This window comes from Salmo salar, chromosome ssa26 (assembly GCF_905237065.1).
Source record: "Salmo salar chromosome ssa26, Ssal_v3.1, whole genome shotgun sequence".
NCBI classification, from domain to species: Eukaryota; Metazoa; Chordata; class Actinopteri; order Salmoniformes; family Salmonidae; genus Salmo; species Salmo salar.
This window is the reverse complement of record NC_059467.1, coordinates 14168904-14193106: the sequence shown is the minus strand read 5'-3', so window position 1 is coordinate 14193106 and position 24203 is coordinate 14168904.

Below are 24203 nucleotides of genomic sequence, written 5' to 3'. Positions count from 1 at the left end.
GATGCTACAACAATAAAAAAAATAAAAAAAACGTATGCTTTTTCTTTCTCTTTTCTTCTACCAGATCTATTGTGTTATATTCTCCTACATTCAATTAACATTTCCACAAACTTCAGAATGTTTCCATTCAAATGATACCAAGAATATGCATATCCTTGCTTCTGGGCCTGAGCTACAGGCAGTTAGATTAGGGTATGTCTTCAGGCGGAAATTGAGAAGAAGGGAGCAAGCCATAAGAAGTTAACCACATGACCAAGGAACTTGAGTTCTGGCAAACAGAAACGACACTTCTTCAAGTTCAAGGTCAAACCTGCAGTCTTTAGTCTGTCGAAGACGTCTTGCAGATGATGTCTTGCAGATGATCCGCGACAGAGGAGGAGTAGATTATGATGTCATCCAGATACACAAGACAATTTCTACCCTTTGGAAGGTTGCTGGAGCATTCTTCAAACCAAAAGGCATGACTTTGAAGGAGTACAAACCAGCAGGGATGACAAAGGCTGTCTTGTCCTGACTAGCGGGATCCATTGCCACCTGCCAATAGCCACTGTTGAGATACAGATTACTAAAGATGGATGCTCCTGCCAGAGATTCCAGTATGTCATTTATGTTTGGTAGAGGGTAGGCATCGCTTTCTGTTATGGCATTCGGCTTCCTGTAGTCCACACAGAATCGATATCCACCATCTTTCTTTGGAATCAGGGGAATGCGCACGGTGGACACCTGGTCTGGACTTTCCACCGACGTGGCACCTATGGAAACTCCTAGACACCTCCCTGAACACTCCTCTGACCACCCCTGGAGAACCCCCTGTTTCCACGAAATACGGGGATTGTGACCAGCCAGCCAGGGGACCCCTAGCACCACCGGAAACGCAGGCGAATCAATAAGGAAAAAACTAATGCGTTCCTTATGATTCCCCTGCGTTACCATGTCCAGTGGCACCGTAGACTCCCTGACTAGCCCTGACCCTAATGGTCGGCTATCTAGGGAGTGCACGGGGAAGGGGGAATCTAACGGCACCCGCGGAATGCCCAGCTTGATGGCAAGTCCACGATCCATAAAGTTCCCAGCTGCGCCTGAATCGACTAGCGCCCTATGCTGGGAAGAGGGAAAAAATTTGGTAAACAAAACAGGTAAAAACACGTGACCAACAGGGGGTTCTGGGTGACTCTGGTGCTGACTCACCTGAGGTGACCGAGAAGTGTTCTGCCTGCCCTCTCGACTCCCAGACTGGCTCCTCCAGCACTGGTCGGCCGTGTGTCCTCTCCGACCACAGCTGGTGCAGGAGGAGCCATCTCCTCTGGTGCCCCTTGGCACGGCCCCCCCTACCTCCATAGGGGTAGGGGCGGGGGTGCACAGGGGTGGAACGGGCAGGACCCTCTCCGAACGCCCGCGGGCAGCCAGCAAATTGTCGAGACGGATGGACATGTCTATAAGCTCGTCCAGGGACAGAGCTGTGTCCCGACAGGCCAGCTCCCTGCGGACGTCCGCCCGGAGACTGCAGCGGTAGTGGTCTATGAGGGCCCTGTCGTTCCACCCCGCCCCAGCAGCCAAGGTCCTGAACTCCAGCGCGAAGTCCTGAGCACTCCTCGTCTCCTGCCTGAGGTGGAACAGCCGTTCACCCGCTGCTCTTCCTTCTGGAGGGTGGTCGAACACGGCCCAAAAGTGGCGGGTGAACTCTGGATAGTGGTCCCTCGCCGAGTCTGGGCTGTTCCAGACCGCATTAGCCCATTGCTCTGGCAAACCAACGACCAGCAAAAGAAGCACATGAAGCCTGAAATCACCATCCAACCTAGAATTGAGGTAGTAATGTTTAGTCTGAACCTACTTTTGAAGCCAAGAAGAAAAATACATTACAATGATATATTTTACTTTATAAGGTTGAATGCTAAGGTAAGGCTACCAAGTTTGCTAGAACAGAACAGATCTGATTAGCATGGAGGTGTGAAGTGAGAGGTGTCAAAGCCCTTGAGCCCAACCTTGGCAGGAGAGTTTCACAGCCTCCCCCACCCAAATGGAGAGGCCGTTGAAGACCCCTGGATTCATCTCTATTTTGAACTGATATGCAGCCAGGACACTTAAATTGTAAATTGCCACAATAAGAAACAATATTGTTGCTTTGATCACATCAGAAGATATTCTCCTCGCAATCTCCAAAATACAACAGCCACAGGACAACTTTGTTTGACATCGTAAAGAACAATTCGTCGAAACTGAAGAGATATAGCCAGCTAACGACCTCCTTTTCAACGTGGAAAAAAGCAATGGACAGAGACCTGCTAGCTAAGTTAGCTAGCTAGCTGGGATTTACTACAAGGAATCTGCCTCCCAAAAAAAGCTTATCCCAAGTGGGTGTGACACCTACTCCTGTTGCCTGCTGCACTGCTGCTTGGATTCCACCTGGTGATCTGTTCACCATCTGCCCTGGCCTGTAACCTTTATTCAACTAGGCATGTCAGTTAAGAACAAATTCTTATTTACAATGATGGCCTACCAGGGCACAATGGGTTAACTGCCTTGTTCAGGGGCAAAACAACAGATTTTTACCTTGTCAGCTCAGCGATTCGATCCAGCAACCTTTTGGTTACTGGCCCAATGCTCTAACCACTAGGCTACCTGCCACCCCTGTCTCCCTCCAGCTGGTACAGGTACCCCCACCACACTCCCCCCACTCTCCCAAGCTTTCTCTCACCTCCAGCACACACGCACTGTTGGGGCAAATGACTCTGAACTTACAATGGCTATTCCTAAGTCGTTGTATATTTTTTCTTGTGCTTTATGCTATTTGCCTCATGACTCCTGCGGGCTTTGTTGAGTATGGACTTGCTTGTTTACCCGACCGTGGGACAGACTATGTTTTTTCCCACACTCGGGACTCTGACTCTCTATTGGTTACACGGACCCGGCCTACCATCCTATTCTAACCACCGCTCGCCGGCTTTGTATTCATGTTACCTGATGAAATTACTGTTCAACATGATCTTGTTGCCATTTAAAGCACATGTCAAAAATCAACACCGCAGAGCTCTCCCTGTCCGCAGAGCTCTCCCTGATTGTATTACTACTGATGATATCTGGAAATGTGCTTGTACACCCTGGCCCATCTACTGTTGCTAGCCCCAATTCTAACTTTAGCTCTGATATCTGCTTAACTGATTTCTGCTCTCGTGAAAGTCTGGGTTTTCCGCACGTTAACACTAGAAGCTTATTACCTAAAATGGATCAATTTAAAGTGTGGGTTCACAGCTCCAATCCAGATGTGTTGGCCATTACAGAGACGTTGTTGAGAAAGAGTGTTTTGAACACTGATGTTAAACTTTCTGCTTATAACCTTTTTCGGCAAAACAGATCTTCCAAAGTTGCTGGAGTGGCAAAATTTACCAAGGCACACCTTCAGTGCTCGGTTGTCTCCACCAAGTCTGTCCCCAAATAATTTGATTTGCTGGTTTTCAGCATTAAACTTTCAAGCAGCTCTTTTTTGACTGTTGCTGGGTCCACCATCAGCACTGGACTGTACCCTAAATGCCCTAAGCTCTCTCCTGGCTCCTTACACTAAGTCATAATTTTTCCTGCTTGGTGACCTAAATTGGGACATGCTTAAACCAGCTGACCATGTCCTAAAGCAATGGGACTCCCTACATCTTTCTCAGATTATTACCAATCCCATAAAGTATGACTCCAAACACCCAGAAAAGGCTACTCTCCTTGTTATCCTCACAGATAATCCTGATAGGTATCAGTCTGGTGTTTTCTGTAGTGACCTTAGTGATCACTGTTTTACAGCCTGTGTTTGCAATGGCTCCTCAGTGAAACGACCTGCACTGATTTGTCATAGACGCTTGCTAAAAAACTTTAATGAGCAAGCCTTCCTTCATGACCTGGCCTCGGTAAATTGGTATAGAGTCAGCTTGATCCCCTCTGTCAGTGGTATTTTAAACAAACACGCCCACATAAAGAAAATTACAATTAAAAACAGGTTCAGCGCCTGGTTCGACCGTGATCTGGCAGGGTTACTCCACCTCAAGAATTCCATTAGGCATATGGCTGAGCTCTTTAATCACCACTTCATTAAGTCAGGATTCCAATTTGACTCAGCCATGCCTCCTTGTCCGTCCAACATTTCCTCATCTTCCACCCCTTCTAATGCGACTAGCCCCGATGGTCCTCTCCCTTTTTCCCTGCCTCGCTACAAAGTTTCTCCCTGCAGCCGGTCACTGTGTCCGAGGTGCTAAAGGAGCTCCTTAACTTGACCTGCAAAAAAACATCTGGGTCAGATGGTTTAGACCCTTTCTTTATTAAGGTTGCTGCCCCTATCATCACCAAGCCAATCTCTGACCTTAACTTGTCTCTCCTCTCTGGGGAGGTTCCTATTGCTTGGAAGGCAGCCACAGTGCATCCTTTATTTAAAGAGGGAGATCAAGCAGATTCTTACTGTGTTGGAAAACGTGTCGATAATCAACTGACTGACTTTCCTGATGTCTATAATATTCACTATGGTATGCAATCTGGTTTCCACTCAGGTTATGGATAGGTCACTGCAACCTTAAAGGTCCTAAAAGATGTCACCATTGCCCTTGATTCTAAGCAATGTTGTGCTGCTATTTTTATTGACTTGGCCAAAGCTTTTGATACGGAACACCATTCCATTCTTGTGGGCCGGCTAAGGAGTATTGGTGTCTCTAAGGGGTCTTTGGCCTGGTTTGCTAACTACCTCTCTCAAAGAGTGCAGTATATAAAGTCAGAACATCTGCTGTCTCAGCCACTGCCTGTCACCAAAGGAGTACCCCAAGGCTCGATCCTAGGCCCCACGCTCTTCTCAATTTACATCAACAACATAGTTCAGGCAGTAGGAAGCTCTCTCATCCATTTATATGCAGATGATGCAGTCTTATACTCAGCTGGCCCTTCCCCAGATTTTGTGTTAAACTCTCTACAACAAAGCTTTCTTAGTGTCCAACAAGCTTTCTCTGCCCTTAACCTTGTTCTGAACACCTCCAAAACAAAGGTTTGGTATGAAGAATGCCCCTCTCCCCACCGGTGTGATTACTACCTCTGAGGGTTTAGAGCTTCAGGTAGTCACCTCATACAAGTACTTTTGAGTATGGCTACATGGTGCACTGTCCTTCTCTTAGCAGCTAAGGTTAAATCTAGACTTGGTTTCCTCTATCGTAATCACTCCTCTTTCACCCCAGCTGCCAAACTAACCATGATTCAGGATGACCATTCTACCCATGTTAGATTTTGGAGATGTAATTTATAGATTGGCAGGTAAGGGTGCTCTCGAGCGGCTATATGTTCTTTACCATTCAGCCATCAGATTTGCCACCTATGCTCCTTATGGCATACATCACTGCACTCTATACTCCTCTGTAAACTGGTCATCTCGGAATACCCGTCGCAAGACCCACTGGTGGATGCTTATTTATAAAACTTTATTTATAAGGCCTCACTTCCCCCTATCTGAGATACCTACTGCAGCCCTCATCCTCCACATACAACACCCGTTCTGCCAGTCACATTCTGTTAAAGGTCCCCAAAGCACATACATTCCTGGGTCGCTCGTCTTTTCAGTTCGCTGCAGCTAACTCTCAAAATGGACAGTTTTTTGCGACCTCTTCATTCAAAGACTCATTCATGGACACTCTTACTGACAGTTGTGGTGTTGTTATCTCTACCTTCTTGCCCTTTGTGCTGTTGTCTTTGCCCAATAATGGTTGTACCATGTTTTGTGCTGCTACCATGTTGTGCTGCTGCCATGTTGTAGCTACCATGTTGTCATATTGTGTTGCTACTATTTTTATTTTTTTATTTTTTATTTCACCTTTATTTGGGCTGCAATTTCTGAGGCTGGCAACCAGTTGTGTAAAGTACTTAAGTAAAAATACTTTAAATTCCTAATCAAGTAGTTTTTTGTGGTATCTGCACTTTACTTTACTTTACTTTACTTTACTATTTATATTTTTGGCAACTTTTACTTTTGCTTCACTACATTCCTAAAGAAAAATATATACTTTTTACTCCAAAACATTTCCCTGACACCTAAAAGTAACAGTTTATTTTGATATGAAAATTGTCATATTCACACACTTATCAAGAGAACATCCCTGGTCATCCTTACTAACTCTGATCTGAAGGACTCAATAAACAAAAATGCTTTGTTTGTAAATTATGTCTGAGTGTTGGAGTGTGCCCCTGGCTATCTGTCAATATCTATCTGTCAAGGCATTTTAAATGGTTTATATTTTTACTTTTACTTTTGATACTGAAGTACATTTGAGCAATTTCATGTACTTTTGATACTTAAGTATCTCTAAAACCAAATACTTTTAGACTTTTACTCAAGTAGTATTTTACTGGGTGACGTTCACTTTTGCTTGAGTCATTTTCTATTAAGGTATCTTTACTTTTACTCAAGTATGACAATTGAGTACTTTTTCCACCACTGCTGGTAACTGTAATGAACTTATCCTCTGCAGCAGAGGTAACTCTGGGTCTTCCTTTCTTGTGGTGGTCCTCATGAGAGCCAGTTTTATCATAGCGCTTGATGGTTTTTGCGACTGCAATTGCAGAAACTCTTGAAATTTTCCGGATTGACTGGCCTTCATGTCTTAAAGTAATGATGGACTGTCGTTTCTCTTTGCTTATTTGAGCTGTTCTTGCCATAATATGGACTTGGTCTTTTACCAAATAAGGCAATCTTCTGTATAGCACCCCTACCTTGTCACAACACAACTGATTGGCTCAAACGCATTAAGATGGAAAGAAATTCCACAAATTAACTTTTAACAAGGCAGACCTGTTAATTGAAATGCATTCCAGGTGACTACCTCATGAAGCTGGTTGAGAAAATGTGAAGAGTGTGCAAAGCTGTCATCAAGGCAAAGGGTGGCTACTTTGAAGAATCTCAAATATAAAAAACATTTTGATTTGTTTTACACTTTTTTGGTTACTCATGATTCTATATGTGGTTATTTATATTATTGTTTTGAAGTCTTCACTATCACTCTACAATGTAGAAAATAGTAAAAATAAAGAAAACCCCTGTAATGAGTAGGCTTGTCCAAACTTTTGACTGGTACAGTTAAAACACACACTGAGTGTACAAAACATTAGGAACACCTGCTCTTTCCATGACATAGACTATTAAATTGTCACATGTTAAATCGACTTTAATCCGTTTAGATGAAGGGGTGGAGACATGTTAAAGAATTATTTTTTATCCTTGAGACAATTGAGACATGGATTGTGTATGTGTGACATTCAGAATGTGAATGGGCAAGACAAATTATTTAAATGCCTTTGAACAGGGTATGGTAGTAGGTGCCAGGTGCACCGGTTTGAATGTGTCAAGAACTGCAACGCTGCTGGGTTTTTCACACTCAACAGTTTCCCGTGTGTATCAAGAATGGTCCACCACCCAAAGGACATCCAGCCAACTTGACATAACTGTGGGGAGCATTTGTGTCAACATGGGCCAGCGTCCCTGAGAAACTCTTTCGACACTTTGTAGAGTCCATGCCTCATTTCTGAGGGTAAAAAGGGGGGGGCAACTCAATATTAGTAAGGTGTTCTTAATGTTTTATACACTCATTGTATATCCTGTATATAACAATTGGGATAATCGGGAACATTGGAAGAAGCGTATTCCAAATCGTCATTGGTAAGGAGAGCTCATTAGCTCAAACACTGGAATGTTCTTAACAAAACTACGAACTGAACGAATCCACAAGAGATATAAAGCAAGCAGTCTCAGTTCTTGCTGCAAGTCAGATATATAGCTCGACCACTTCACAAGAGCAGTATGCTGGAAATCAATAGTGTCTGGTCAGAGCTCTTCTACCGCAGCACTTACTCCAGTTCAAGAGCCCCTTAAATGACTGAGGGTGGGTCCGTGGCCCAAACCACAGTACATTTAACTACTTTCTATTTACAGAACTTAGTTCATCTTGCTGTCACTATGTTTTATGAACTTGACGAAGATAAGATGCCTCACACCATCCGTGATTAAATTGAGACATTGATCCAACTCCGTCAATTGAATCCTACACTCTCTTTGCATTGTACCTTCAATTATTTTCTCTCTAGCAAGATCATGCACAAGCCCCACTGGAGAGATCCAACTGGTTGGTCAGGTTGACAAGGAATGATGTCATTTTTATAGGATTCCAGATAACACTAGGGACACTAGTCTAAGAACGGTGGTACAGTGTTCCGGATATACAGTACAGTGAGTTTAAAAAGTATTGGGATAGTGACAATTTTTGTTGTTGTTTTGCCTCTGTACTCCATCACTTTGGATTTGAGATGATACAATTGAAGTGTGGACTGTCAGCCTTAATTTAAAGGGTATTTTCATCCATATCGGTGAACCGTTTAGAATTTACTGAACTGTTTGTACACAGTCCTCCCGTTTTGGGGGACCATTACTGATAATCCTGAATGAATCGTGAATAATGATGAGTGAAAAGTTGCAGATGCACAAATATCATACCCCCAAGACATGCTAACCTCTCACTATTACCATAACAGGGAACGTTAGCATTTTTCAGCATCTGCATCTGTAACTTTCTCACTCATCATTTTTCATGATTCATTCGGGATTATCCGTAATCATGGCAGCATCCACATTTATGTAGAAGTGTTTGGAAACAAATTCTATTGTTATTTACAATAAAAGTGACTCTGAAATGACACAATACATTATCTACCATTCATTTCTATTGGGCACAAATCGGAAACACAACCAAAACAAACAGAAAATGCATCTCAAAAATGTATAAGGTCACAATTTTGATGTAGTCATTGCATGCTATGAATATGGGACCAAATATTTTGCTTGTTTTCTACTTTAATCCACATAAGTGAATTTGTTCCAATACTTTTTGTCCCCTAATATTGGGTGACTATGTACAAGAAGTGCTGTAATTCCTAAGCGGTTCACCCGAAATGGATGAAAATACCCCCCACATTAATTCTGACAGTCTGTCCTTTAACCTCATAGTCATTATATCATTTCAAATCCAAAGTGCTGGAATACAGAGCTCACTGTAAAAAGCACGTACCGTGTCTCCGAAATTCTTCACACCCTTGACTTTTTCCACATTTGTTGTGTTAGAAAGTGCAAATAAAATGGGTTTGATTGTAATTTTTTGGTCAACAATCTACACAAAATACTCTGTAATGACTAAGTGAAAGAAAACTTAAAAAAAAAACGTAAAGTTTGAAAAATAAAGCACTAATATATCTTGATTTGTTAGATGTTCAAACCCCAGCGTTACATACATGTTAGAATCACCTTTGGCAGCAATTACAGCTGTGATTACAGCTTTGCACTCCTGGATTGCACAATATTTGCACATTATAATTTTTTATATTCTTCACAGCTCTGTCAAATTGGTTGTTGACAGCCATTTTCAAGTCTTACAATAGATTTAAGTCAAAGCTGAAATTAGGCCACTCAGGAACATTCAATGTCATCTTGGTAAGAAACTCCAGTGTATATTGTCCTGCTGAAAGGTGAATTTGTCTCCCAGTGTTTGTTGGAAAGCAGACTGAAGCAGGTTTTTCTAGGATTTTGCGTGTGCTTAGCTCTATTGCGTTTATTTTCATCACCAAAAACTTCCTAGTCCTTGCCAATGACAAGCATATCCATAACATGATGCAGCCTCCACTACGCTTGAAAATAATTTAAAAAAAGATATTAAGAGTGGTACTCAGTGATGTGTTTGCCACATTATTTGCAGTTTTAATTTGTTTTTGAATATTTTTATTCTGTACAGGCTTCCTTCTTTTCACTCTGTCAATTAGGTTAGTATTTTGGAGTAACTGCAATGTTGTTGATCCATCCTCAGGTTTGTCCTATCACAGCTTTTAACTGTAACTGTTTTAAAGTCACCATTGGCCTCATGGTGAAATCCCTGAGTGGTTTCCTTCCTTTCTGGCAACTTAGTTCGGAAGGATGCCAGTATCTTTGCAGTGTCTGGGTGTATTGTAGTGACTGGGTGTATACACCATCCAAAGTGTAATTAATAACTTCACCACGCTTAAAGGGAAATATATTATTTTTGTGCATCTACCAATAGGTCTCATTCTTTGTGAGGCATTGAATACCTCCCTGGTCTTTGTGGTTGAATCTGTATTTGAAATTCACTGCTTGACTGACATAACTTACAGATAATTGTATGCGTGGGGTACAGAGATGAGGTAGTCATTAAATAATCATGTTAAACACTATTATTGCACACAAAGTGAGTCCATGCAACTTACTATGTGACTTGTTAAGCAACTTTTTACTCCTGAACTTATTTACCCTTGCCATAACAAAGGGTCTGAATTCCTTTTGACTCAAGACATTTCAGCTTTTAATTAAAATGTTTAATTAATTTGTCAACATTTCAAAAAACAAAATTCCACTTTGACATTATGGGGTATTGTGTGTAGGCCAGTGAGCAAAAATCTAAATGTAATCCATTTTAAATTCAGTCTGTCACACAACAAAATGTGGAAAAAGTCAAAGGGTGTGAATACTTTCTGAAAGCACTGTACAAAATCAATAGTTCTTGTGCCACACTTGTAATTAATTCATACATTAAAAGTGTGTTAACCTTTTTGATATTTAGAAAGGCTCAATCTTTATCATGCTACATTGTGGTGTGGTCCATAGTAGTGCATGGTTCCGAGGTCTTTATTATTGAATGAGTTGCATCAACTTCGGGCTGAGAGGTCTTGTTGAGATGCAGCCTCACTCTCCCCCTCGCCGTTGATAGTGTCATGCATATTTCATGATCAATGTAATGTCAATGAGTCCTATACTAATCCACCTGAGAGCCAGAGCGAGTAGACCCAATGATCAGGGTGAGTGAACTCAAACAGACTGGGATAAATATTGTATTTTGAGAGGCAGAGGTAGAAGATAGAAATAGAGAGAGAATGGAAGGGCAATATAGAGAGCCTGGTATTTACCTTCCTCTTTTGATAACAAGTTGTAGATTTAAGATTAAAACCTGAGGATTGCTATTGTGGACACCGAGGCAGACATATCCCCCATTCTAATTGCTATCTGCAGGTCATGCAGATGTCTGCAAAAAATAACTCGCATTAGTGTAAAGTTGATATTTTGCTCTAGCATTCAAGGGAGAAAAAAAGGTGCAGAAATGAATTTAGAGTGCGGGATAATTGATTGCAAAGTGGGTATGTGTCTTGACAAGTCAATAAGCTGTAACAGCCAGTGCATTCAATGAATGCCCTGCTGTGTTGAAACAGAGTTCACACACGATTCCAAAATATCATATATATATATATATATATATATATATATATATATATATATATAAACTATACAGTGAGTTTACAAAACATTAAGTAAACCTTCCTAATTAATACTGCATTTTTCTTACCCTCAGAACCGCCTGAATTAATTGGGACATGGACTCATGTTGACGCCAATGCTTCCAACAGTTGTGTCAAGTTGGCTGGATGTCCATTGGGGGGTGGACCATTCTTGATACACACGGGAAACTGTTAAACGTGAAAAACCCAGTGTGCCTGGCACCTACTACCATACCCTTTTCAAAGGCAATTAAATATTTTGTCTTGCCCATTCACCCTCTGAATGTCACACATACACAATCCATGTCTCAATTGTCTCAAGGCTTAAAAATCATTCTTTAACCTGTCTCGTCAACTTCATCAACACTGATTAAAGTCGATTTAACAAGTGCCATCAATAAGGGCTCATAGCTATCACCTGGATTTAACTAGTCAATCTATGTCATGGAAAGAACAGGTGTTCCTCATTTTATAGTACATCGTACATCACATTACAGGTAATTCTGACAACTTGAAAGCTTTATTTCCCTAAAACAATGTGTAGATAAAGATCAAGGTTATTAACTGAATTCACCCTCAAAGTAAATCCATTTTTAAGTGGGATGTCCAGTGGGAGGTTTACCAAAGACACCCCTGTGAGCTGATTGGTTGATACTTCCTTTTCAATGGGAGCCGAGGGACTACTCAAATAGAACTGTGTCAGATCTCAGTCCAAATGCATTGAGAACAAGCTCACAAGCCAAGCTAATTAGACTGAAAGATATTAGGGAAGTTTCCTACAACGTAAACAGACACTGATAGAGGCTTTGAAACTGCATGAGAATTTCAGTTTAAACCCAGGCTGTTACCTCAGCATTGGGCTAATATTAAGAATGTTTATCCACTGGATTTACGCACATGTTTGGAATATCCAAACATATCCTTCCTCTCATACTTAGGCAGGTTATTCTGCCCTAGGAGTAGAGTAACCTGCCTAATGCCAATTTTTTCACATTGACATTTTCACTCCGGTGCGAGTGTTTCAAACACTTTCAAAAAACTTTAATGTGTCAACATTTATAGAGTGCAGGGTAACAAAATAATTTATTTAGATAAACAGGTATGGATGTTCTTGCACTTTCTTTTAGACCCATTTGACACGGAACAAAATTATTATTGCGACTGAGTGATCCTTGTTCCCATGTAGCTAGGGGAGTTAACGTGGAATTACAGGAAGAAAGGTTGTATTTTACATCAGATGATTAGCCTTTTTAGACCTAATTATGTCCCAGGGGTCCCTGGGACTTTTCTTAGCACTTTTCTCTGACACTGTGAGCTCTACCTTTTCCTTCTCCACTCAACTGCTGACCGACGGATACAGACATACTTACTCCTCCCAATTATGCTCAAATTCCCTGCAGTGCCCATCCAAAGACCTCCACTCCAATGTATGTTAACGTGTCGATTTCTTTTACCCAATTAGTCTCGCTTATTGGTTTATTCTTTGCTTAAATGCCACATCAATGGGATTCATCCTCAAGTATGATGTCAAGCTGTTTTGTCATTGAACACATTGTATCGATTTCCAATATGTATATATGGATGTTAGTGTTAGGTAAAGCAGGGATTGCACTTTCTATCCCAGAAGATATTCAACAATTGAACACTATCAGGTCATTTGTACTACTCTCTCTCATAAGGAGGGCCTCTGATAAGCCAGACAGATGTTCAGGTTCTATGCACGTCAGATTAGAATGGTGGTTATTTACACCAACTGAAAACATAGCTGTTCAGTTGGGGCCCAAGGTCAAACTTCTCAACTGTCGAATCTTGGTCATAATTAATTATCTACTGAAAAGGAATAAAAGCCAGATCAGAACAAGTTATCTTTCTAACATGAAACAAAAAACTGATCAATACGTAGAACAGAAGTCCACTAACTGCGATACATGAAGTCTGTCCTTAGTTGTTTTGCAAATGCAAGTTATCTTTAAAAAAATTGTTGAGCAGATATTGTACTTAAACACAATTGACTGCTCTCTGAACTTGTAGTTGAAGGACAAGTCAGTGTTAACATTTACTGGTGGAAATAATGAAGTGACATTAAGCATACTGCATAGCCATACCACTGTTAAATGCATCAGTGTAACAACATGTCTCTAGAATGAGTTCTCTCTCCTTTTAATTGTATTCATAGTGACCTCAAATGATTCATTCATGAAGTGTCCCTGGCAGCTAGACAGCACAAGTACTAACTGATCGCTTAGATAGTTTTGGAATGTGCTATAAATTGACATTGGTGCACTAGGCAGTAGACCAGAACTGGAGAACTGGAGTGCATGTCCCTTGATTAGATAAGTATGCAAAGTGTTTGTCTGTCTTTGGCATGTGCTGTGCTATTGCACCCTATTAGAGTGGGACCACTTGTCTTGGGGAGGGAATGAACATAACTTAAGCCAAGCACCCTGCAATTCAATTTAGAGGCGGGCAGGATGTCTGAAATTCTCAGCACACTCTAAGGTAAAGTCTCATTAATAAAGAACAAAATCACTATTAAGCCATTAGATTTGGTACTATCAGTAAATGAGTGTTCCTGGCTGTGCATGTGCATTTTGATTGAGACTGATTTGACCATAGCTGGCAGTAAAAAAAAAAAAAAATGTAATAGCATGCAGATTTAGTGGAACATGCATACCAACTCATCTCAATATCAGATATTGGATACAACTGAATGTTCATGGTCAGTACTGCAACATTTTACAGAATGGCAATCTCTTTTCAAATGTAGAAATGCTGTTGTCATTCTCGTTATGCCCTAATGTATATATATGGATAAACTGTAACTGAACTATAGTGTAATCATCATTGAAAGCCTTCACAGTAACCATTCTACCATGATATTGTGTTAGGGTTGAGGCATTGTTCATTCAATACTATTGTGCGGGACTACGAGCATGGGATGTTTGCCACTACTTAATGGATAGTGTCATTATAGAGATAAAGCTGCTTATTTGGTTTTAATTTCGATAACCCCCCCCCCATGAAAAAAGTAGCTGATTATGACTTTTTCTTCCATGAGTCCACTCTATGTGTTTTAGGCACTCAATGTCTGCTCTCTCTAATTAAATGAGGTGAAACAGCCTTGTGTTGCACTTTTATATTTCAATTTTGTCAGCATGTTTCCAAATGCACCCATCTGAATTCCAAATGATAAATGTAAATATAAAGTCTACTCTCAGAGAAGCAATTACATTAAAGGCTACATTATGGAAATAAAGACAAAAACCTACAATGTGTAATTTAATTTCCTGCATTTAGTTCCTCATAGGGATATGAAGAAAATAACATTTATTCAATTTGCTAATATTTAAGTGCTTAGACTTCCCTGAAAAACCACATTACTGCTGGAATAAATGAAATATTTGCACTGTGCATTTCTAGATTTTCTTTTTTTTTACTACAGTTATTACATTTGAATCGAGGATACCTCATAGTTTTGAATTTGACTTATTTTAACATTAACCTTATGACCTCAGGCAGGATAATATTTCATTTTTTTGGCATAGATTACAAATCTTTAACCAAAGGACTGTAGTTGCATGTAGCCTTGTAAAAATTCTGTCAGATTAACTCCTGTTCCTCTTCGGTCTAACAGCGAATTTAACTAGCATGTGATTCCCAGGTGTGTCAGAAAATATTGTACAACTCAAATGTTGCTCAAGTTCATTAATAAGTTGATCGTTAACTTTACTACCAAAGATCCATAAATATTGGGAAACTCATTCCTAAAAGAGTTAAAAATGCTTGGGAAAATATAACTGATTGCATTGGCTGACCAAAGCGCTCTAAGACACAAAAGGCGACCTGTCAATAAAAGATTAATGAAATTCAGATACATGACTGAATAATCTGTAAATCATACTAGAAGCCATTCCTAGAGATAATTTTTCCATGCATGGTTCCAACATCACTGGTATTAGCAGACATGTGGATCACAGCCTGCAGGAATGCTTCATTCTCACTGAAGAATCATTATATAGATAAACGGAGCCAGGTTACAAATAGGCTCATAGAGTTCTTGGGTGGCTCTCTTTTTGTTTCCAGACTCCCTTTTTTCTTATTGATCTGAATCTGTTCAGCCAAAGCATCTTTAAGAAAGACAGGCGAAATATGGGGTACATTTTGTCCACTGTGGTCTATAGTGTCATTTAAATGTTGGGCTATTCACCTGCAGTAGCGGTGCTTGGGTAAAATCACTGGGGAAGTGAAGCCAGAAGGAAAAGCCATACTACAACCTGTGTTGGGATAATTGTGTTGTTTGCTCTATAACCTGTTAGTTAATATGCCTTGCCACTGTGAAATATAGGCCTAAGGCCGAGACAATAAGAAGACACACTGGCAGAATAAATTCAACCACGCCTTATTTTCATCACAAAACCGGAGAGCAACATCTGTCCAGTGAACTCCACAAAGCATATTGCATGTAACAAACAGTTACATAACCTACAGCATAGCCAAGCAAGTTCATTTTTCCGACATTTTCGGACTACTAAACAACTATTGATTTAGAACCACAGAAAGTTACCGGAAGGAGCTGCCTGCACTGTTCCAGCACCATTTCATCTTCAACATTTCAACACCATCAAATCACTTATGCTTAGTCTAATACAATGACAACAAAAAAAGAAAACAAAAACTATTTAGTCCAATCAACATGAGCTGAATATGATGTGGCTGTCCATGGTTCTGATTTATCTCTCTCTGTGTGTGTGTGTGTGTGTGTGTGTGTGTGTGTGTGTGTGTGTGTGTGTGTGTGTGTGTGTGTGTGTGTGTGTGTGTGTGTGTGTGTGTGTGTGTGTGTGTGTGTGTGTGTGTGTGTGCGTGTGTGTGTGTGTGCAAGTAGAAAAAACATGTTGACTCACCTTACTTGTAGAGAAACGCCAATGCCATCCTCCTCTTTTTCATGTTCTCGAAACGGTCTATGACTCTGTCATACAGTACATACTATTAGCTTTTGTTGCCCTAGGCTACCTGGCTAAAATGCTTGTTTGCTAGCCTAACTTCCTTTCATTGGCAACAATGAGCCAGCTAGCCTACAACATCTAGCTACATATTGAACTTCCATCCTCTCAGGCCAGGGGCGCAATGTATGAATTGATGGTTGGATCATAATTGCTGTTATAATAATTGACCAGTACGGAGAATTAAGGAAAACCACAAGTCCAAATCCCTATCTTCCTCCCTGGCTGATTTAGGAAAGGGACGATTGTAGATAGCTAGCCACCGGAGGACAACAACACAACGAGATGCAGCAAGTGTTTTCTGTTTTGCATTTGATGTGATGAGATTGGAATGAAGCCAAATACAAACTGGCTTCCCGTAACACTTTTTTGGGGTGTGCCAGGGCCATTCACAGTTGAGCTCAATGCTGATTGGCTATTATTCTATAAAACGATATAAAGGGAGGCTAAATGCTTAATGGCTTCACTTGCATTCAATGCTACGGGCAGCAACAATGTCATACTCATTTTGACCAGACAGCATCAGATATATGGGCTACACATACTGAGATAGAGGGGCTTGTTTTGCTAGCTTGGATACTTTCTCCAGTGAGATACAGTCATTCAGGCTCTTGCTAATTGCAGTAAAATTATGAAACACAAAGAGATTTTTGTATTTGTACATTTTTTCGGGAAGCCTGGCTCCCTTGGCATTCATGAATACACACCATTGTTCACCTGATAATGCTATGTTTCATTTATCTAAATCAAAGTAACACATACAATCAATTGGCTAATTACAAGTGTATCAAATCCTCAATAAACCAATTGAAAAGACACATTGCATGTTTTACGCTCAAAGTCTGCTATGAGAAATTTGAATTAAAACCTGTCAGCATTACTAACAAAACGTATCTGACAATGCATACAAACTCATAAAGACCGCTTATACAGTTTGCATGATGTCTTGAGTGGGTGAATTTTTTGCAGTGTGACATGGCCTCGGAGAGGTCTGAAATCACAGATGTGCTCTACAGGGCTCCGTGCTTTTACACCACCGTCAGCATCTTTCCCAACCAGCTAGCATATGTGGCGTTTCAGCCTGGATTGCATCCATGAGGAAGCGCAGGAGAAGGTTTGCTGACCCTAGTCAAAAAAGAGAGAGAGAGAGAAGAGAGAGAGAGAAGCCCTGTTTATAACTGGTTCTAACATGTGGCCTTTATCCTGATCTTGTCCATATCCTGATAATGCACACATTTTTTTGACAGGTGTAGAAATCAGAAGACATGTTGACTACGTTTACACAGGCAGCCCAATTCTGATCTTCTTTCCTCTAATTGGTCTTTTGACCAATCACATCTGATCTTTTGACATCAGATACTTTTTAGAGCTGATCTGAATGTTCAAAATACCAATTAGAGAAAAAAGGTCAGAATTGGGCTGCCTGTGTAAATACAGCCAACGTGTCTTTAGATTGTCTACACCTGTCTAAAAAATTTGATCATTATGATCTGATTTCGATGGACCTGGACTGTGAAGTCATTTCAATCATCATTATTCTGCCCTCTAAAATCTTTGACAGGTGGCACCATTGACTTATGGCATCAATATGTGTCAACATATATATTATTTTGAAAGAATATCTTTCAAATAACTTGCATATAAGGAGGGACCAGGAAATCTGTTCACAATGCGGACACAGTGGACGGATAATAGACACATTCATATTAACAATTTTCTAGGAATTAGAATGTTATTGTAAAAATGTGAATGTCAATACTATTTTCATCCACTACTGTTTTACCCACAGCATCTCCACTCTTCAGGATCCATAGGAGATCAAGTCATGCAAACCTGCACAAATCCTGGAGGAATAGGGGAAGACAACAATTTATTGTAATGTCATTCATCATTCACTCTCGGCCAGGTAATTGATTGTAGCTTTGCCTCATTAATAGCAGGCATTGTTTCCCCCATCTTTTTCATGGAGTGAGTGCAGCTCACCACATTTTCTGATGAACACTATATCAGAGCAAATGTTTATGAAGGTACACCAGCTATTTTGACATTAAGGACTTTATCCAGACAAACTCATCCACACTCCAAAGTTGCTGTGAGAAGGTGTATTTGGGGGGTAATGAAGCAATGTTTAATTCACTGCAAACTACATTGAGATAGCGATTTTTATGACTAAAAAGACTCAATGTTTTGGACTATATACTCAGGGAAAGTTTGCCGGTCTAAGAGTAACTTAGATACAACATTTTAGGGCTACGAGTCCAAATTGAAAAGTATTCACATTTCTACCACACTTTTGTAGGTGGTGTAGCTAAGGACTGAAAACAGTTTATTCAAAATACATTATCTTGGCTGGTGTCGACTGACTATTTTTCATTGTCTGCTTGGGTTATTTAGCTAGTTTCATTAGCCTTTGGCTAGCGTTAGTCTCCTTGGACAACAAATAGAAGCCATGGGGGCATTTTGGGTGCAAGCTCTACAAATAATACTACACATAATGAGGCTTAGCTGTCAAGTTATTTTAAGGTCCCAAGAGAGGTGTTTCCATGTTCCCTAACTTAGTGACCAAAACTTGTTGCATAAGCCACGTAAGGTGGAGATGAGGGATGGTGGGTGGGGGACTGGATGACCTTTTGGAAAAGCTCCCTCGTTGAAGCTGTCCCGCAGCTTTGGCTGTAGTGGTATTTACATTAACATTTCAATACATCCAGCCTGGTCAGGGATAAAATATTCATTTGACCTTTAAGGCTAAAAGACTTAGTTAAATGCTGTCATATCATTTAACCTTAAAAATGTACACTGCAGGATCCAGCAGCAGGACTATTCCTCATTACTGCCACATTCTAGACAAGGATAGGTACCTTTGCTGACAGCTCTGATGTGACAAAGGGACTGTTCTATTGTTAGCTGTGAAAGCCATTCATCCGATTTTCTCCCATTGTAAATTTGGTTGGCAGTTTTGACAAACAAGGTGTGTCCTATTATCACACACATGCAGACCTGTGAACACACACACACACACACACACACAAATGCATGAAGGCACGCATGGACACAACCCCCCCCCCCTCCCCCCAAATCTGCTTGAAACAAACAAAATGGATCCATGCCCTTTGGGAGCCCTAGCAATTGAATACTGTTGACGGAACAATTAGCATTTTAAAGACGGAATAACCTTTACTCAAGACATCATTTTTATTTCTCTGGACTTTCCATCAGCAGCAGGACCCCAAGCCTGATGTGTATGGCAGCATGCAATTTATTTTAAATATTTAACTAGGCAAATCAGTTAAGAACAAATTCTTATTTACAATGACAGCCTAGGAACAGTGGGTTAACTGCCTTGTTCAGGGGCAGAACATCAGATTTTTACCTTGTCAGCTAGGGGATTTGTCTAGCAACCTTTATTGTACTGGCCCAATGCTCTAACCGCTAGGCTACCTGCCACCCCAATTGTCTATAGCTTGAAGTCTGAGGAACCCGTGAGAACTGTTTAATGTGCTAAAGCAGGTGCAGTCAGACAGAAAGGGCATTCTAGGCAGAAATGGATTTGTCATCTCCTGACCCTCACATCACAACTGTGCCAGTGAAGTGTGCCGAGGTGCACACATTAGACACACAAACCCCTTGGATCGGTGTTAACTGGTAGCATGCTGCTTCCATCGAGGAGGTATCTGCCATATTTTCTGACCATAATTCCATCCCCTGATCCCTGCTTACAAGCAAAAATTAGCAGGAAGACCAGGGACTAGATCAATAAAAAAGTGGTCAGATGATGCAGATGCTAAGCTACAGGACTGTTTTGCTAGCACAGACTGGAATATGTTCTGGGATACCTCCAATGGCATAGAGAAGTACACCACATCTGTCATTGGCTTCATCAATAAGTGCATCGATGACGTCGTCCACACAGTCACCGTACCCCAACCAGTAGCCATGGATTACAGGCAGCATCCAAACTGAGCTAAAGGCTAGATCTGCCACTTTCAAGGAGTGGGACTCTAACCCGGAAGCTTATAAGAAATCCCACTATACCCTCCAACGAACCATCAAACAGGCAAAGCATCAATACAGGACTAAGATCGAGTCGTACTACACCAGTTCTGACGCTCGTCGGATGTGGCAGGGCCTGCAAACCATTAAAGACTACAAAGGGAAGCACAGCCGAGAGCTGCCCAGTGACACAAGCCTACCGGACGAGCTAAACTACTTCTATACTCGCTTTGAGGCAAATAACACTGAAACATGCATGAGAGCACCAGCTGTACCGGAAGACTGTGTGATCACGTTCTCCGCAGCCGATGTGAGTAAGACCTTTAGACAGGTCAACATTTGCAAGGCCGCAGGGCCAGACAGATAACCAGGACGTGTACTCAGAGCATGCGCTGACCAACTAGCAAGTGTCTTCACTGACATTTTCAAGCTCTCCCTGTCCGTGTCTGTAATACCAACATGTTTTAAGCAGACCACCATAGTGCCTGTGCCCAAGAAAACTAAGGTAACCTGCCTAAATGATTACCAACAAGTAGCACTCATGTCTGTAGACATGAAGTGCTTCGAAAGGCTGGTCATGGCTCACATCAACATCATCATCACAGAAACCCTAGACCCACTCCAATTTGCATACCGCCCCAACAGATCCACAGATGATGCAGTCTCTATTGCACTCCACACTGTCCTTTCCCACCTGGAGAAAAGGAACACCTATATGAGAATGCTATTCATTGACTACAGCTCAGCATTCAACACCAGAGTGCCCTTAAAGCTCATCAATAAGCTAAGGACCCTGGGACTAAACACCTTCCTCTGCAACTGGATCCTGGACTTCCTGATGATCCGCCCCCGGTGGAAAGGGTAGGTACCAAAACATCCGCCACGCTGATCCTCAACACAGGGGTCCCTTAGGGGTGCATGCTCAGCCCCCTCCTGTACTCCCTGTTCAGTCATGACTGCACGGCCAGGCATGACTCCAACACCATCATTACATTTGTCAATGACACAACGGTGGTAGGCCTGATCACCGACAACAACGAGACAGCCTATAGGGAGGAGGTCAGAGACCTGGCCGTATGGTGTAAGGACAACAACCTCTCCTTCAATGTGATCAAGACAAAGGAGATGATTGTGGACTACAGGAAAAAGAGGACAGCGCACTCCCCCATTCCCATCAACGGGGCTGTAGTGGAGCAGGTTGAGAGCTTCAAGTTGCTTGGTGTCCACATCACCAACAAACTAACATGGTCCAAGCACACCATGACAGTCATGAAGCGGGCACGACAAAACCTATTCCCCCTCAGGAGACTGAAAATATTTGGCATGGGTACTCAGATCCTCAAAAGGTTTTACAGCTGCACCATCGAGAGCATCCTGATGGGTTGCATCACTGCCTGGATTGGCAACTGCTCGGCCTCTGACTGCAAGGCATTGCAGAGGGTAGTGCGTACGGCCCAGTACATCACTGGGGCCAAGCTTCCTGCCACCCAGGACCTCTGTACCAGGTGGTGTCAGAGGAAGGCCCTACAAATTGTCAAATACTCCAGCCACCCTAGTCATAGACTGTTCTCTTTGCTACCACATGGCAAGCGATACCGGAGTGCCATGTCTAGGTCCAAGAGGCTTCTAAACAGCTTCTACCCCAAGCCATAAGACTCCTGAACATCTAGTCAAATGGCTACCCAGACTATTTGCATTGCCCCTCCCCTCCCCTCTCCACACCACTGCCACTCTCTGTTGTCATCTATGCATAGTCACTTTAATTAACTCTACCTACATGTACATACTACCTCAACTAACTGGTGCCCCTGCCCATTGACTCTGTACCGGCACCCCCTGTATATATTGTTATCTTTCACTGCTGCTCTTGAATTACTTTTTGCTCTTTAGTTACTTTTATCTCTTATTCTTATCCATATTTTTTGAAACTGCACTCTTGGTTATGGGTTCGTAAGTATTTCACTGTAAAGTCTACACCTGTTGTATGCGGTGCATGTGACTAATACAATTTGATTTGATTTGATATTACAGGAGCTGGAGTACCTTGGCTCAGTTGGTAGAGCATGGTGTTTGCAACGCCAGCATGGTGTGTGCAACGCCAGGGTTGTGGGTTTGATTCCCACGGGGGGCCAGGACAAAATACATTTTTAAAAATTAAAAAATGCATGAAATGTATGCATTCACTACTGTAAGTCGCTCTGGATAAGAGCGTCTGCTAAATGACTAAAATGTAAAAAAAATGTCAAATGTACCCATTGGTTTGATTTAGAGGTTGTACGGAAGGATTACAGTAGATCATTTAAAGTTTGATTGGTTCTGCATTTAATTTGGTCTGATAAATCACATACCGTAATTTCCGGACTATTAAGCGCACCTGAATGTAAGCCGCACCCACTGAATTTAATATATATATTTTTTTGGAACGTAAATAAGCCGCACATGTCTATAAGCCGCAGGTGCCTACCGGTACATTGAAACAAATTAACTTTACACAGGCTTTAACGAAACACGACTTGTAACAAAAATAAATAGGCTTTAACGAAACACGGCTTGTAACAAAAATAAATAGGCTTTAACGAAACACGGCTTGTAACAAAAAATAAAAGTTGTCTTTTTGCACTGAGTCAATTCCTCACGCTGCTGTTTCCAACGTCTTATCATCGACTCATTAAGATCAAGCTCCCGTGCAGCAGCTCTATTTCCTTTTCCAACAGCCAGATCAATCGCCTTCAACTTGAAAGCTGCATCATATGCATTTCTCTGTGTCTTAGCCATGATGAGGGTGACAAAATGACTACCGTAATCAGAATGCTGGGAAGTTTGAGAGCGCTCGATTTAATCTAAACAGTAAACAAAAAAGTTGTTTGACCTTAACCCGTTCGGCAATTTCATTGGTCTAATGAAAGCTTCATGCCGCCAAAAAACTGAGCACGTCACAGAATGTTTTTTTTAATTTTTTTTATTGAAAGCGGGAAAAATCCATATATTAGCCGCGTCATTGTTTAAGCCGCGAGGTTCAAACCCTGGGAAAAAAGTTGCGGCTTATAGTCCGGAATTTACGGTACATTGAATACTTAGCACACCATTCCAAAAAGATCCCTTTGGAAATTAGGTCTATAATCACAGAACATTATTAATTTAATGTATTGTGATATATTTCAAATTTTGGCATTTGGATTCATGGCCAACAAAACATAAAATACATTCCGAGTATAACTGCCAAGAGATTGTAGCTTCACTGTAATACGTGAGTAGACTTTGTCCAGAATGGTCCTTGTAAGGCAGTGGTTGTAACGCCCTGGCCATAGAGAGGGGTATTTTGTTATTTATTTTGGTTAGGCCAGGGTGTTACATTGGGTGGGCGTTCTATGTTCCTTTCTCTATGTTTTTGTATTTCTTTGTTTTGGGCCATGTGTGGCTCCCAATCAGGCACAGCTGAAGCTCGTTGTTGTTGATTGGGAGTCACACATAAGGAGCATGTTTTTCCTTTGGGTTTTGTGGGTAATTGTTTTCTGTTTAGTGTGTTCCTAACAGAACTGTTGCTAGTCGTTTTTTGGTTTCTTTTGTATAGTGTTCGTTGATCATTAAAACCTTTTATGATGAACACTAACTCCGCTGCACCTTGGTCTCTCTCTCACGACAGCCCTTACAGTGGTTCCCAACCTTTTTCACTTACTGTACCACCAACTTAATTTTGTTCTGCCCAGAGTGTCCCTGAAGTACCTGCTCGTGTGCATTTTACCAGCAGGCCTTTGGTCTCATGAGTCTTCTCAAGTACCCCCTGTGGATAGGAAAAGTACCCCCAGGGGTCCTAGTACCCATGGTTAGGAACCACTGTTGTAAGTCAACAGTTTCACTGATTGGTATGATGTCTGGTAAATT